General features: G+C 47.3%; 1 long non-coding RNA gene across 1 annotated transcript in view; it reads left to right on the plus strand.

Annotated features, from left to right (window-relative positions):
- Positions 1–5,894, plus strand: part of LOC129021863 (uncharacterized) — a 28,300-nt gene extending 22,406 nt beyond the window's left edge. The window contains exon 2 of the long non-coding RNA XR_008496158.1: positions 5,664–5,894. This is a non-coding gene — a long non-coding RNA (uncharacterized LOC129021863). The remainder of the gene's footprint in view (positions 1–5,663) is intronic.
- Positions 5,895–15,623: the final 9,729 nt, after the last annotated feature.

Raw genomic sequence — 15,623 nt, forward strand, 5'->3', positions numbered from 1 at the left:
CAGGAGGCTGAGGCAGGAGAATGGCGTGAACCCGGGAGGTGGAGGTTGCAGTGAGCCAAGACTGTGCCACTGCACTCCAGCCTGGGTGACAGAGCAAGACTCCGTCTAAAAAAAAAAAAAAAAAAAAAGCCATCAGATCTCGTGAGACTCACTCACTGCCATGAGAACAGCATGGGGGAAACCTATACCTGGTCCCCCCTTTGACACTTGGAGATTATAAGGATTATAATTCAAGATGAGATTTTGGGTGGGGACACAGCCAAACCATATCAGACTTAGAAAACAATACCCCAAAATGAGGGCCTCAGAAGCAAGTTTCTTCTCTGACCCCCTCCTGCCCTCCTAGCTCTCAATCCTATTCCTGAAGGCTAGCCATAGAAACTAGAATCCTTCTTCCACAACATGGGCTGTAGAAACCAGAACCTCTTCTCCCCAAAGCTAGTCATAAAACCTAAAAATACTACTCTAATTTTCCCTCCAACTTTCTGTATAAAAACTGGCCATAAAGAAATGATCTTTCCTTTGACTGCAGGTCATAAGACCCCCATTCCAGAAAAGGTCCTGCTCCATCCCCAGAAGGAAGGAGCACTGCCAAGAAGAATCTAGACAGGCAGGCCATGCTGGATTCCCACTCAGTCTATCAGCATTCGATCAGATCTTTTTGTCCAGTCGTATTTCTACATGGCTGTTTATACTTCATGGAACCTAAACATAAAAATTAACAATTTTCTCTGTATCTTTGGGTCTTCTTCTAAAGACTCCCGTGAACACACATTAAATACATTTGTGTACCTTTTCTCCAGTTAATGTGCCTTTTGCAAGGTGATTTTTCAGAGAATCTTTAGGGGGCTCTCCCTTGGCCCCTATGCCAGCAAAAGGTTTAAGCAGAGAGGTGGGGGCATGCCCCAGGTTAGATTTTCAAGTTCCTCTGACTTCCATGTGGAGAATGGACCAGGTGGCAGCAGAAGGGCCAGTGAGGCATCTGTTATGTGGTCCAGGCTGGAAGTGATGGTGACCTGGATGGTGGACAGAGGGCATGGGGGGCTGAGTAGGAGAAAAGGGTGCTGAACTAACTATCAAGGAGGCAAGCCCATAGGGCTAGGTTGGTTGCTATTGCTGGGTTGGTCAGAAAGATGGCAGGTCATGGGAGGAAGGCAGGCCCACTTCTTAGACAGAGGCAAGCAGGGATGAGCAGCGCTGGGGAAAAGACACCTTTAGTTTTGAACGCCTGAGCCTGAGACTTCTATGGGACATCCCTGTCTCGGGGATGACGATCTGGGGCTCCAGAGAGAGATGTGAGCTGGAGAGGAGGTTGAGGAGTTGCCATCATGATGGGGGCGTTGGGAGTAGTGCCTGACCCACTCGTCTTTTGCCTTGGCTCATGACTATTGAACTGGGAGATAAGGGGGCCCAGGACAGAACCCCAGAACCCAGGAAACCCCCAGGGTTTAAAGGGTGGAATTGAAGCTCACAAGGAAGGGAACTAAGGAGTTGTCTAGGCCCCAAGGAGAATGAGGAGTGCCAAAGGATGCTTCAATGGGAAAGAGACAGGCAATGTCAAGGTTGTCCCCAGACCTACTAAATCAAGGATGAAAATATGTCCCTGGAATGTTGACAGGCAGTAAACAGAATGACACTGCTCTAAACAGACTTATGTGAATCTATCTGCAAGGTTGGCATGTGTCTGTAGTCCCAGCTACTCGGGAGGCTGAGGTGGGAGGATCACTTGAGGCCAGGGGTTTGAGGTTACAGTAAGCTATGATCACACCACTGCACTCCAGCCTGGGTGACAGAACAAGACCCTGTCCCAAAAAATAAAATTAAATTAGAAGAAAGGTTGTATTTGTTCCCTACTGCTAGGTACCAAATGACTCCACAGCCTAGGGGCTTAAAGTGGCAATGAACAGTTTCTGTGGTCCAGGGATTCAGGAATGGCTTAGCTGGGTGGCTGTGACTCAGAGCCTCTCATGAGGTTGCAGTCACAAAGCTGCTGGCCAGGGCTGCAGTCATCTGAAGGCTCAACAGGGGCTGATGGATCCACTTCCAAGATGGCTCACTCACATGGCTGATGAGCTGGTGCTGGTGTTGGCAGGAGGCCTCAGTTCCTCATCCTGTAGACCTCTCCACAGGGCTGCCTGAGTGTCCTCACAGCATGGTGACTGGCCTCCCCCAGAGCGAGTGATCCCAGAAGGAGCACCATGGGCCACCATGTCTCATGACCTAACCTCTGAAGTCACACACTGTTACTATTTCCACAATGTCCTAGCGTGGTCAGCCCTATCCAGTGTGGGAGGAGATATTCATGAAGGCAGGGATTCCTGGGGACCATCTGAGGCTGGCATCCCCAAGACAAAGAAAGTATAAACATGAAGTTCTCAGCAGTATGTTTCATTCACAAAGATTTGTGGAAGCTTTTTAAAGGCCCCCAACACACGATAGCTGATATGGCTTGGATCTCTGTCCCCACCAAATCTCATGTCGAATTGTAACCCCCAGGGTTGGAGGTGGGGCCTGGTGGGAGGTGACTGGATCATGGAGGCAGAGTTTCCATGAATGATTTAGCACCATCCCCCCTTGGTACTATATAATGAGTGAATTCTCACAAGATCTGGTTAAGTGTGTGGCACCTCCCTGCTCTCTCTCTTCCTCCTGCTCCAGCCATGTGAAGTGCTGGCTTTCCCTTCGCCTTCCACCATGATTGTAAGTTTCCTGAGGCCTCCCCAGAAACCAAGCAGATGCCAGCATCCTGCTTCCTGTCCACCCTGTGGAATCGTGAGCCAAATGTCTCTTCTTTATAAATTATGCAGTCTCAAGTATTCCTTTATAGCAGTGCAAGAATGGACTAATACAAAATCTATGTGCTTATACTTTCATAGAACATCTCTAGAAGGATGTACTTTTCACTAACTTTTTGAATCTTACATTTTTCTACTCCTCTAATAAGTATATATTTTAAAAATAATTATCAGATAATCAAAAGGAGTGTCCAGTGAGTTTGGAAATAAGTTTTTTCATATATCCAAACCACAAATATTTGTGAAGCTCCTACTATGCATCAAGCTTTGTTCTTGGCACTGGAAATGGTGAAGGGAACAGAGCTTCGCCACCCTCATGGGTTGGGTTCTTTTCATAGGGCTGCCATAACAAAATGCCACAGATGGAGTCACATAAGCAAGAGAAATGTATTGTCTCACCATTCTGGGGGCTAGAAGTTTGAAATCAAGGTGTCAACTGGGTCGATTATGTTGGGGGCTGTGAGGGGAGGCTCTGTTGCAGGCTGGCTTCTTAACTTGCGGACGGCCGTCTTCATGTTCACGTGGCATCTTTGCCATATGTACAAGTGCCCACATTTCCCCTTTTTATAAGGACACCAGGCTATTGGATTAGAGCCTACCCTAATGACCTCATTTTAATGTGGGTTCCTTTGTAAAGACCATTTATTCAAATAAGGTCACATTCTGTGATATTGAGGGGGTTGGGAATTCAACATAGGAATTTTCAGAGGGGGTACATAATTTAACTCGTAACATTGGCCTTACGTCGAGTGAGGGAGATGATAAGCAAAGGGGTCTATAGTACCTCAGGAGCCCAGGGAGCTGGAGAGGGAGAAAGTAGCCCAGGGGGAGGTCCACAATGGGCAAAGGCAGGGTTGGCCTGTGGGTAGAAAGTAGGTGGGAGCAGAAGTGGACAGAGGGTGGAGAGTCACCAGGAGACACGTGCAGCTTTGAGGAGCATTGGCTGAGCAGGGAGTCCAGGGTGGTGGCTGGAGGGAAACCTGGGATCTAGAGGGAGTCTTATCTGATTTAATGATGAAAAATCTTGTAAGCTGAAAAGACAAAAAAAAAAAAATGCAGAAAAGGAGGGCAAGGCCGCAGGTTGAGGGTCGGGCCTCTTCTGGGTGCGGAGAGGAAGAGAGGGAGGGAGGAGAGGCAGGTGTGTGTGCATGGTATGGGGTAGGAGACCTGCTGAGTGAGGAGGTACCAGGCTGCAAGGGCCCTGAGGAGGGAGAAGGCTCAGGGTTTGGCTGAGGGACACAGGAAGCTTGCAGGGAGTGGGAGCTCCCAAGCCCTCTCTCAGCCCCCAGACCTCCCTCCCAATCCCCGACCCACCCTGGCAGCTTCTGTCCTTCCGTTTCCTTCCCATCTCTCCCAGAGTCCCTCCTACGGCCCGTGGGTCTGTCCCTCCCCACAGCTGTCCTGCTGATCAATGGATGCTGTGTTCTCTCTGGCTCCCCTCCCCGTGTCCCCGCCTCACAGGGGCCATGGCCTCACCCCGGGGGTGCACAGGCCTGTGGTCAAAGCAATCTCCATCTGGCCACAGGGAAGTTCCGCCTCCACATCTATGACAATATTTGAAATTCTTCAGAAGTTGCATTTTATGTTATCACACCCATTGGGTCCTGCCCACCTTTTGAATACCCTCCAGGGACCTCCGACTGCTCAGAGAACAAAACCCAAACACTCTAAAGTGACCTCCAAGGCTCTGCATGCTTCAGCTTCTGCATTGCTTTGTAGCAGCGTTTTATCTTGAAATAATTTTAGATTTACAGAAGAGTTGCAAAGACAGTATGAAAAATTCCAGTATTCCTTTTCTCCGGTTCCCCTCATGTTAACACCTTACATCACCATAGGACATTTATCAAAACTAAGACATTAACATTGGTACAATGATGTGTTACTTTTGTAGGAAATGAAAGTAATTATGGATTTTTTTCATTTTTATTGTGGAACATGCCATAGAGACAAACACATATATGTACAGTCTGAAGAATAACAATAAACACCCTTGAACTCACCAATCCATTTAAGAAATAGAATACAACTGTTACCACTGACACTCTGCGTGCTCCTTCCTGATCAAACCCCCAGCCTCAATGATTGAAGCAGGGATGTTAATTTATGGAGGTGACTGATGACATAGAAAGAAAGAATTCATTACTTACAATTCCGAGACAAGGCATCACACAGTGCCACAGAGGGCCACGGGGGCAGCACCAGGAAGCTATGCAGATGTCTGCGTCATGCTTCCTGCACACCCTGTGGAGTGTACACCCTTAGGTGAGGAGGTAGAAGCAGGGGCAAAGACAGCACCAGGCCAGAGGCTTTATTGGAGTTTCCAGCGGAAAGGCAAGGCAAGACAGACTAAACATCGTGCTCTCAGAACGGCGCACAATTTAAAACTCATTAATTGTTTATTTCTGGAACTTTTCAATTATTTTCGGACCGAGGTTGACCTCAGGTAACTGAAACCACAGAAAGTGGAACCGCAGATAAGTGGGGACTGCTGTATAGTATATGATCGTCTTCATGTTACAACGTTTCTATTTTCTTTTTTGAGACACAGTCTTGCTCTGTCGCCCAGGCTGGAGTGCAGTGGCGCAATCTCAGCTTACTGCAACCTCTGCCTCCTGGGTTCATGCGATTCTCCTGCCTCAGCCTCCTGACTAGCTGGGATTACAGATGTGAGCCACCAAACCCAGCTAATTTTTGTATTTTTAGTAGAGACAGGGTTTCACCACGTTGGCCAGGCTGGTCTTGAACTCCTGACTTCAAGTGATCCGCCTGGCCTCGGCTTCCCAAAGTGCTGGAATTACAGGCATGAGCCACCGCGCCCAGCCAATGTTTCTATGTTCGATTGTTAATGGCTATCTCATTTCTCTACAGGTGCACAATACTGCTTTGAGTATCTCCGTGTCTGTGGCTGATATCCAGATGTAAGGCTTCTTCTGGGCATCCCTGGGAATGGGAGTGCATAGACACGCTGGTCAAATTACAGCACAGCCTCTACACCTTTCTGAAGATGGAAAACTGTTGTCCAAAGTTTACTTGCCTAACATGATGTAACTATCATGCAAAAATAAAAATAAAATTAAGAATAAAAATTTAAAAATGAAAGTTTACATGTTCGCCAGTTCCCTCCAGACACTCATCTGCCTTTGGTGCTGTCTGACTTTGTTTGTTTATTTATCTATAGAGATGGGGGCTCCCTATGTTGCCCAGGCTGGTCTCAAACTCCTAGACCCAAAGCCATCCTTCCAAAGTGCTGGGATTACAAGTGTGAGCCACAACGCCTAGACTGACTTTAAGATTTTTGCCAATCCAGTGGGTGTGTAATGATATCTCAGTGGATCTTAATCCACACTTCTTTGATTGATGATGAGATTGAGCATTTTTCTCATGTTTTTAAATCATTTATGCTTCTTTTATGAAATTCTTGTCTTTTGTTGCCCAATTTCTATTGTGTTATTTATTAATCTCCTTCTTATTGTTCATAGGCGTTTTTCTATATTATGGATGCTACTCTTCGGTTAGTCATGTGTGTTGCAAATCTTGCTAATTGTGACTCGTCTTTTCATTCTCTGAATAGGGTCTTTTCATGAAAGGGCCCTCTAAATTTTAATGCAGTCAAATTTGTCAACTATTTTTTTATGGGTTAAACTTTTTAATCTCTTTTTTTTAAGTTTCATTAAATAATCTTTTCATAAAGATGCTCTCCTATATTTTATTATAAAGTTGTAAAGTTTTACCATTTATATTGAAATCCTTAATCCATCTGGAATGGATTTTTAATGTGTGGGATGACATACGGAATCATTTTCATTTTCTTCCATATGAATAGCGAGTTATTCTGGCACCATTTCCTGGGAAGATCATCCTTTTCTCCTGGATTCGTGATGCAGGCTGTGTTGTTTATCACTTTTTCATATATGCATAAGAAAAAAAAATGTTAAGGAAAAAGCCAAGTGAAATAAAATGGTAGGCAACACTTTGGCCCAGCAAGTCCATGTCTAAGCGTTTATCCTAAAGAAATAACTGTCAGTGCAAAAAAAAAAAAGAAAGAAAGATTTATCGCAAAGATGTGGTTTATAAGAGCCAAAAATTAGCAAACAATCTTATTGCCTATGCAACAAAAGAAATTGTTTAAATAAATTTTTGTACATCTATACAATGGAATATTAGGCAATAATCTAAAAAGATATGGTAGATTTTAAGGTGGTGACATGGAAAGAAAAATTGAAAAGCGCAGACTATGGAACCACATACAGATACAGTATAATCTTCACTATGTAATCTAGAGGTATATTCTTAGACAAATCACAAAAGAGGGAGGATATATACCAAACTGCAAGCAGTTTATCTGTATTATCTGACTTTAAAAAAAATTTGTCCTCTTAGCATCCCAGTATATTATCTGAATTTTTATAGTGATATCAGGCAATCATAAATAAAACATAGTTCACTTTCTCCATGTTAAAAAAAATGATGTTGCATATGCTTAGGATAATACCATAGGACCCAGCAACCCATTCTAGGCATTTTCTTAAGAATCTAAGAATACTTATATTCGCACGAAAGCCATTCACTCAAAACTGGAGGCAACCCAGATGTCCCTCAACCAGTGCATGGATAAACAAGCTGTGGTTCATCTACACGATGGAATATTACTCAGCAACAAAAAGAAACATTATTGATGGATGCAACACCATGGATAAACTTCAGAACACTGTGCTAAGTGAAAGGAGCCAGACCCAAAAGGCTACATACACTGTGATTCCATTTATATGGACATTCTGGAAAAGGCACACTTATAGGAAGACAAAACATCAGTGGTTGTCAGGGATGGGGATGGTGGGAGAGATTTACTATAAAGGGACACGGGGACATTTTGGGGGTGAAGGAACTGTTCTGTATCTTGATTATGGTGATGATTAGATGACTATGGGTTTGTCAAAACTCATAAACCTACTAACTAGAAACTACTCACTAGAAAGGGTAAATTTTACAGTATGTAAATTATACCTCAATAAAGAATCGCAAGCTACAAAAGGTGTTGCAGGTTATACCCTTGTAAATTAAAATACACCAACAATGTGAAAGCTAAAGAAAAATATGTGTTGTAAGAACATTTAATGATATGGAAAAATATTCACAATATCGTCAAATGAATATCCATGTTGCACAACGCTATAATACACAAGTCTATGTACACAAAGGCATGCATACATGCACACACCGGTAGAAAGAAAAAACTGCTGGATAAACGCCTCAAATGGTGTCCACAGGTCTCTCTGAGTGGAGGGGTCACTGCTGGTCTTTATTTTCTTTTGCTCCCTGGGTTCGCTGTTTTCCCACGACGTTTCCCACAATGTGCTCCTGCTGGAGTCCATGGCTGGCTCAGGGAGGCTGGGAGGAGGTGGCCACTCCACAGCTGGGAAAACCGCAGCCTCCCGATGAACCCTGGCTGACGACCTGTCTATGTTTACTTTTCCTCCCTGGGCAGACAAGACGGGAGACTAGAAGAAGGGGCCAGAAATTCAGACTCAGAAGCCCCCTCCAGAGGCCACAAGGCAGCCTGGCCCTCTCTGAACCAGTGGCTGCCACTCACTGGCCCCCTGTCTCTGCCTGGACTCCTGTGGATGAGTGGAAGGCCAAGAGAGCGCCCTCTGGTGCCCACCAGATCGACTCCCAATTAATCACTTAACTGTGTGACCCTGGGCCAACTACTCAACCTCTCTGTGCCTCGGGTCCTCCTCTGAACATGGGGATAAAGACAGTGCTTGCCTCGTGGTGATGTTGTGTGTGTATACATGCATATACACATATGTGCAAAGAGCTTAGAGCCACGCCTGGTACCATTTACATGCTCAGTAAATGTTTAGGAGGATTGTTGTGATAACCTAGCAGACTGATGTGTAAGCCTATGGTCCCATCTCAGGGCATGTGGGGGTCACAGGATCGTAGTCCTAACAGCCCAAAAATAATGTTAAAATGATTCAAGGACTTCACTTGTGCTTCTGAGCATCCTGAAGGAAATAGGCACAGTCTACAGAACTACCTCCTAATGCTCCCCTTAGTTCAACTGTCCACTTCCTCAGCACAGTCCCTGTCATGTCTTTGGAGGTCCCCCTTCTCCAGACTTCCTTCATTCAGCCAACAGCGTTTATTGAGCACCTGCTATGTGCCAGCCAGCTGCTGTTCTAGGCTCTTAGAATAAATCAGAAAACAAAATAGATGAAAAATGCCCATTGTTCACATGTAGATTCTAGAGCTCTCCCCAGAGCAAAGCCCAGGCCCTTGGTCTTCCTCTGCCCTGCCCGTTTCTTCCTCATTCTGCACCCAGAACCCATTCTGCAGCCCTTCCTGGGAGGGCGGGGGAGAGGAAAGATCTGAGTTGGCCAAGCCAGGCTCTCCAGCAGGCGGGGCTCCAGCAGAGGCTGGGCACCTTCGGCCATCAGCAACTGTGTCCCATTACCTGTGGAAAGTGCCAGCTCTGGCCTGGCAAACAGTAGGAGTTCATCAAGGGTGGCTTCGTTGTACAGTGGTTGCTTTGTACCCAGTTGGATTGGCATCAGCTTCAGGGCACGAGGAGTGACTCTTCGCTCCTTGGGGAGCTTGCAGCACAGGGCAAGGTGCACAGTAGGCACTTGGTGGCCGGCAGGGCCCTCTGGGGCACCCTGTGGGTGAATCTCTTGCTGAGCCCACGGAAGGCCCATGTCAGAATCCAGTAATGTGCTGGGGAGGCGAGCTGGGGTGACCTGGAGGCCCAGCCAGGGTTCCTCTTAAAAGCTACAGTGCTCAAAGCCAGTACAGTGCCTCACCCCTTTATATGCCCTCCCCTGGCTCATCTCCCATCCATTAGTCCTCAAGGTACATCTGTGAGTCCCATGGGTCAGGTAGTGGGTGCAATGGGAGGAGATGAGGGTGTGGACTTGTCCTCAGATCTACCTCTTAGTACCTGTGAGACGTCAGCAACCACCCTGACCCTCTGTGTCTTCATCTGTAAAATGCATATATTAGTCTCTTCCTTGGTGTAAAGGATTAAATGAGATGTTGCATATGGAGGCATGTGAGACTTTTCTAAGTGCTCATTCTCCCTTTTCCCTCAGGAAGAAAGCCTCCACCTTCAGACTATCAGGCACCTGGGGACAGACCCCAGGACGCTGCCTTTTGTGGCTCTTGCCACCCATGGTCATCTCAGTTACTCAAGCCACACATGCATGTTCGTGCATCCCCCACATATACACAGAAACTCATGGGCATTATATCAATCAGGGTTCCTAGCTGCAAGCAACAGAAAGCAACTATGACTGACTTAAGCAGAAAAGGAATTTCTCAAAAGGATATTATTTGATTTATGGAATCACAGGAAATTATACAGGTCTCTACCTGGAAGGCAGAATGAACCTTATTAAAATTAGTTGAGATGCGCACTTAGTATTGTGGCTTGCACAGAGTAACCGCTCAGGAAAGGTTATCCAATAATAATGAAAGCATGTCTTATGGTGTGACACATCTGCTTAAAATCCTTTCATAGATCCAATTGTCTACCATGGAAACCCTGGCCTCTGGGCTGTGGATACTTGTGATGGAGGAGGTGGTGCGGGCTCCGAATTCTTTCCAAGAGTCTGCAAACCCGCAGAGCCATGAAGCATTGTCTGTAGGCCAGCACTCATCCTCCACCCCTCTGCCTGCTTCTCCGCTCTCCTAGTTCCTTCTCCCTCCTCCGGGAATTCAGCATTGCCACTCTGATTGGCTGGATTTTGGGACATTGATTGAGCCTTGTTTTCTAGTGGGCAGGAGACTCTGTGGCTTAAAGGCCACTGGCCCAGCTGCCAATGAATCAGTACTTTGTTTCCCCAGGTAGAGTGGGGGCAGGGGGCAGAGAACTGGCAGGGCAAATTTGGGGCATTCTGCTCCAAGGTCCCTCTAGCCAAACATTATCAAATGTCATCCAACATGCCCCTGGCTCTCCATTTCAGATGTCTGTAAACTGGGGACTACAAAATGCAAATGTGTTTAAAAGAGTTGCTAAATTTGCAGCGGCTTTTTCTCAATCAGTGTTTTGCAAATCTACTATCATAGGAGGACCTTTATACTTGAAAAACTTGGAGGGTCACCCACCACCCAGAACAAGACCAAAGCATGGCTGTCAGTGCCTTCACTTAAACAGTTCTCTCCACCTGGCCTGCCCTTCCCCCATTCCCCACCTAGGCCATCACAGATGCCAGCTCAGAGGGGCAGTTCCTGCTGGCTTCATGGTGTCCCACCTGGACTGTGCCACCAGCCTCTTCACAGCCTCTAGCCTTTGGTGCTCCCTACCTGACCCCACCCTTACATCTAGCAGGCAGAGAGACGGGTCCAGAAACGCACACCTGGTCACCTTGATTGCACTGAGCCCTGCCCTGCAGTCAGTTACCTGGGTTTTCCACCAGGCATCCATTTAGCTTAGTCATCTTCCTCCGGGACAGTGGCCGTTTGATGGTGACAGACCTAGGCCCAGGTTTCTGAGAATCAGGAAGATGAAGCAACAGGGAAAGCAGGTTGACCCTCACTTCCTTCCCCTTCCACAGGAGGGTCCTGCCCCGGCTGACAGAGGAGGCGTGAGTCCTGCCGCTTCCTGGCCTGTAAGATGCCCCTCAAGGTCAGGCGTGGTGGCTCACGCCTGTAATCCCAACACTTTGGGAGGCCAAGGCAGGCAGATCACCTGAGGTCAGAAGTTTGAGACCAGCCTAACCAATATGGTAAAATCTCATCTCTACCAAAAAAAAAAAAAAATTAGCCGGATGTAGTGGTGTGTGCCTGTAATCCTACTCAGGAGGCTGAGGTGGGAGAATCGCTTGAACCTGGGAGGTGGAATTTGCAGTGAGCCGAGACTGCACCACTGCACTCCAGCCTGGGCGATAGGGAGACCCAGCCGAAAAAAAAAAAAAATTCCCCTTAAGTTTCCCAGCCTAAATATATTCAGTCACCTGAGCCACTGAGAGGCTCCCCCGTGGCTCCAGTCAGTGGCAGGAACTGGAAGTCTCAGGAGAAAAGGAAAACGGAACCCAAACCTTTGCAAACACTCAGACCGGCTGCTAAGTGCCACGCACACATTTGATCACACTGACTCCTCCGGTGAGCCCTGTAAGGCTAGCGTTACTATCCCACTTTACAGATGAAGAAACTGAGGGTGGCTGAGGTAGCAACCCTTTCTAATGGGTGGGAGTGGGATTGAACTGAGCCACACAGTCAGCATTTATCCCCCCAACAAAGAGTAATAATTGTCCCCGTGGCCCAGGCCTGGCTTGCCAAAGGCTGTACATTTTGTGTGGAATAAACCTAAGATGCCGTGGGACGGGGGGAGTTCGGGGAAGGCTTCCTGGAGGACGCGGTGCTGCATGCCAGGCAACAGGAAATGCATCTTCAAAGGCGTGGAGGTGTGACAAAGTTTCACATGTTCAAGGTTATTTCTCTAAGTTAGTGTTTCTCGAGGGGTGGCATCAACTGGGAGCTTCCCAAGCCTTGTCGCCTACCCTGTACTCAGGATCAGGGCATTGGGCTTGCTTTTGGAAATCTGCGTGGTCACAAGTTCCTGGGTGGTTGTACTTCAAAGTGGCAGTGCGAGAACCCATGGGGTGGGATGTGGAGGGCCCTGTGAGCCTGTTAAGGAAGTGGGCCTTGCCCCTTGGTGATGTGAAGCAGAGGGGGGATGGTGCTGGTGTCGGCTTCAGAGAGATCTCTTTGGCAGGTGTAGGTGACCAGCTTGGAGCCTGGGCACCTGAGACAAGGCCAGAGCAGCCGTCAGGAGGCCAGACAGCAGGAATCAAGGTCTGGGCTTCAGAGTGGTCAACAGGATAGAAAGACTAGAGAAAGAGAGACGGCAGGCTTGAGGAGGGCTTCCAGGTTCCGGCTTTATAGAGGAGGCGACAGGGGGCTGGGTTTGGAGAACTAGTGGAGCCGAGCCATCAGTGCAGCCCTTACACCTGGGCAGGTCAGGATCGCACAGGCCCTATGCCTCAGGGTGCCCCACACCTTAGAGTGCCTTCCTCAGAACTTTCTAGGTCCCACCTGGCACCTAGAACCAGCTAGGGATGGCATTGTCATCGGTGTGGGCACCCCAGGCCCAGGGTCAGGCCCCGATGTGCCGTCTCATTTCTCACTTATTCTCTATGGGGCACTTTACAGCCCTGGACCCTGAGGATGGGGTCTGCCAGGTGCCCTGAGAGCTCTGGGACTCATCCTATGAACTGTCCTGGGGCCCTGAGGCCAGGTCCCAGTTTCAGGAGGGTGCCTGGAGAGCTGATCATCCCTGCTGGCCAGTGCAATGTTACTTTGGTGGGGTCATGTGAAATCGGGCTGCCAGAATGGTCCTCACATGCTGATTTGAGGTGACTCCAAATATTTGCCTGCCCAGGGCTCTACCTAAGGACAGCTGTGGGTGCAGCCACACTTGCTGCTGGTTGGTACCTAGACACTGCCCTGAAATCCCTGGGTGACTTCCTGCTACCCTGGCCACCCCAGATGGGGTGACTCAGGTGAGGTCCTTGGGGAGGCCACCCTGGCACCCACTGGCCAGTGACTCCCACCTGCTGGCCTCTCCTCATGTATTACACCTCCACCTTAATCACACGGCCAACAGCAATATCCCCAGCAATAGGGCCATTTGATGTCGCATGATCTGCTGCACTGAGAAGAACGCAACGTCGCTTCTGTGGTTTCCCTGCTCAGAGGGCACGACCTGAATCCAGTCCCAAGGAAACAACAGCCAAATCCAAACTGACAGACATTCTGCAAAGCAGCTGGGTTGTCCTCTCCAAAAATGTCAAGTCATGAAAACACTGAGAAACTGTTTCAGCTTAAAAGAGACCAGGAGCCTGGGTGCGGTGGCTTACACCTGTAATCCCAACACTGGGAGGCTGAGGCAGGCGGATCATGAGGTCAGGAGTTCGAGACCAGATGATCAACGTGATGAAACCCTGTCTCTACTAAAAATACAAAAATTAGCCAGGCGTAGTGGCGCATGCCTGTAATGCCAGCTACTTGGGAGGCTAAGGCAGAAGAATTGCTTGAACCCAGGAGGTAGAGGTTTCAGTGAGCCGAGATCAAACCACTGCACTCCAGCCTGGGCAGTAAGAGTGAAACTCCATCTCAAAAAAAAAAAGAGACCAAGAGACATGAGAAGAAACTGCAACAGGAGGTCTTGAATTGGACCCTAGACCCATTCACATCATTATTGGTACCATTGGTGAAATGGGAATGGGATCTGTGGATTAGTTGGTAATACTGTATTAATGTTTGTGCTGTGATAGGCCAGGCACAGTGGCTCACACCTGTAATTCCAGCACTTTGGAGGCCGAGGTGGGCGGATCACAAGGTCAGGACATCGAGACCATCCTGGCCAACATGGTGAAACACCATTTTCACTAAAAATACAAAAATTAGCTGGGCGTGGTGGCGCGTGCCTGTAATCCCAACTACTTGGGAGGCTGAGGCAGGAGAATCGCTTAAACTCGGGACGTGGAGGAGGTTGCAGTGAGCCAAGATTGCGCCACTACACTCCAGCCTGGTGACAGAGCTAGATTCTGTCCCAAAAAAAAAAGTGCTGTTTGTGCTGTGATTATGCAGGAAAGCATCCTTGTTTTTAGGAAATACAAACTAAGATATTATGCGTGCACTTACACCCAAATAATTCTAGAAAAATATTTACATATATACATCTATTCACATATATATTCATATATAGATACATCTGTAAAGATAAGTGTAGTAAAACATTACTAACTTGGACAATCTGTGTGAGATAAATATAGGAATTTTTGTACTATTTTTGAAACTGTTCTGTAAGTTTGGTATTATTTCAAAATAAAAAATTGAAAGCAATTTTAGAGTCTTAACAACCACAAATTATAATAGACATAGCTACCATAATTGAGCATCTAGTATAGACTCCAATGCATTGGCTCATTTAATCTAACATTAACAACACAAGGTAGATATTATTAATCCTGTTTTACAAAAAACAAGAGTCTCAGAGTGGTTAGTGACTTTCCCGAGGTCACACAGCTTGAAAGCAACAGAGGCCAGAATTGAACCCAGGCTAAACTGGCTTAAGAACCCGTGCTGTCAACCTCTGAGAGATGGAGAAATGGGCAAGTAAATAGACGACAATTACACAGGGTGGCAATCATGGAGACAGACTCTGAAGGGAGCCCAGATAACCTGGAAGGCTCCATGTAGGATGCGATATTTGAACTGGGCCTTGAAGCATGTATAGGAGTTTTCCACTTATGGAAAGAAAGTCTCCAGGTAGAAGAAATGGCATAGTCAAGGGCACAGAAGCTTGAAAGGATAGGTCCCTGGAGGTTGTTTTTCTGGGCCTCACCAACCTGTGGGTAAAAATATGGTTACATTAAGTGTCACTGGCTTTTTGTCATTGCCTACAAAGAGCCCCTCATGCTTCTCCATGAGTCCACAATCCACACTCACCTCCATCACATAATGCAACAGGAGGTGCCCCCTCTCCTCATTTTGAAGCCTTCAGCATCCCTTTGCCACTTTTCTGCTTGTGTGGCCTTAGGCAAGTTGCATAACTTCTCTGAGCCTCAATTTTCTCATTTGTGAAATGGAGCCAATGATACCTACTTTCAGGGCTAGATAAGGATTAAAAGAGAATGTCAGCCAAGGGTTTGGCTTGGTTTCTGATACGGATTAAGCCCATCAAAGATGGTGGCTGTTCTTATGAATGAGGACCCTAGATCCCAGAGAGGGGCAAAGACTGGTCCAGGTTCACACAGCCAAGCAGAGGCAAAACCAAGGCTCCACCCCAGGCCCTGGTCCCCACTAACCTCCCCCTAACCCCAG

Source organism: Pongo pygmaeus, chromosome 21 (genome assembly GCF_028885625.2).
Source record: "Pongo pygmaeus isolate AG05252 chromosome 21, NHGRI_mPonPyg2-v2.0_pri, whole genome shotgun sequence".
NCBI classification, from domain to species: Eukaryota; Metazoa; Chordata; class Mammalia; order Primates; family Hominidae; genus Pongo; species Pongo pygmaeus.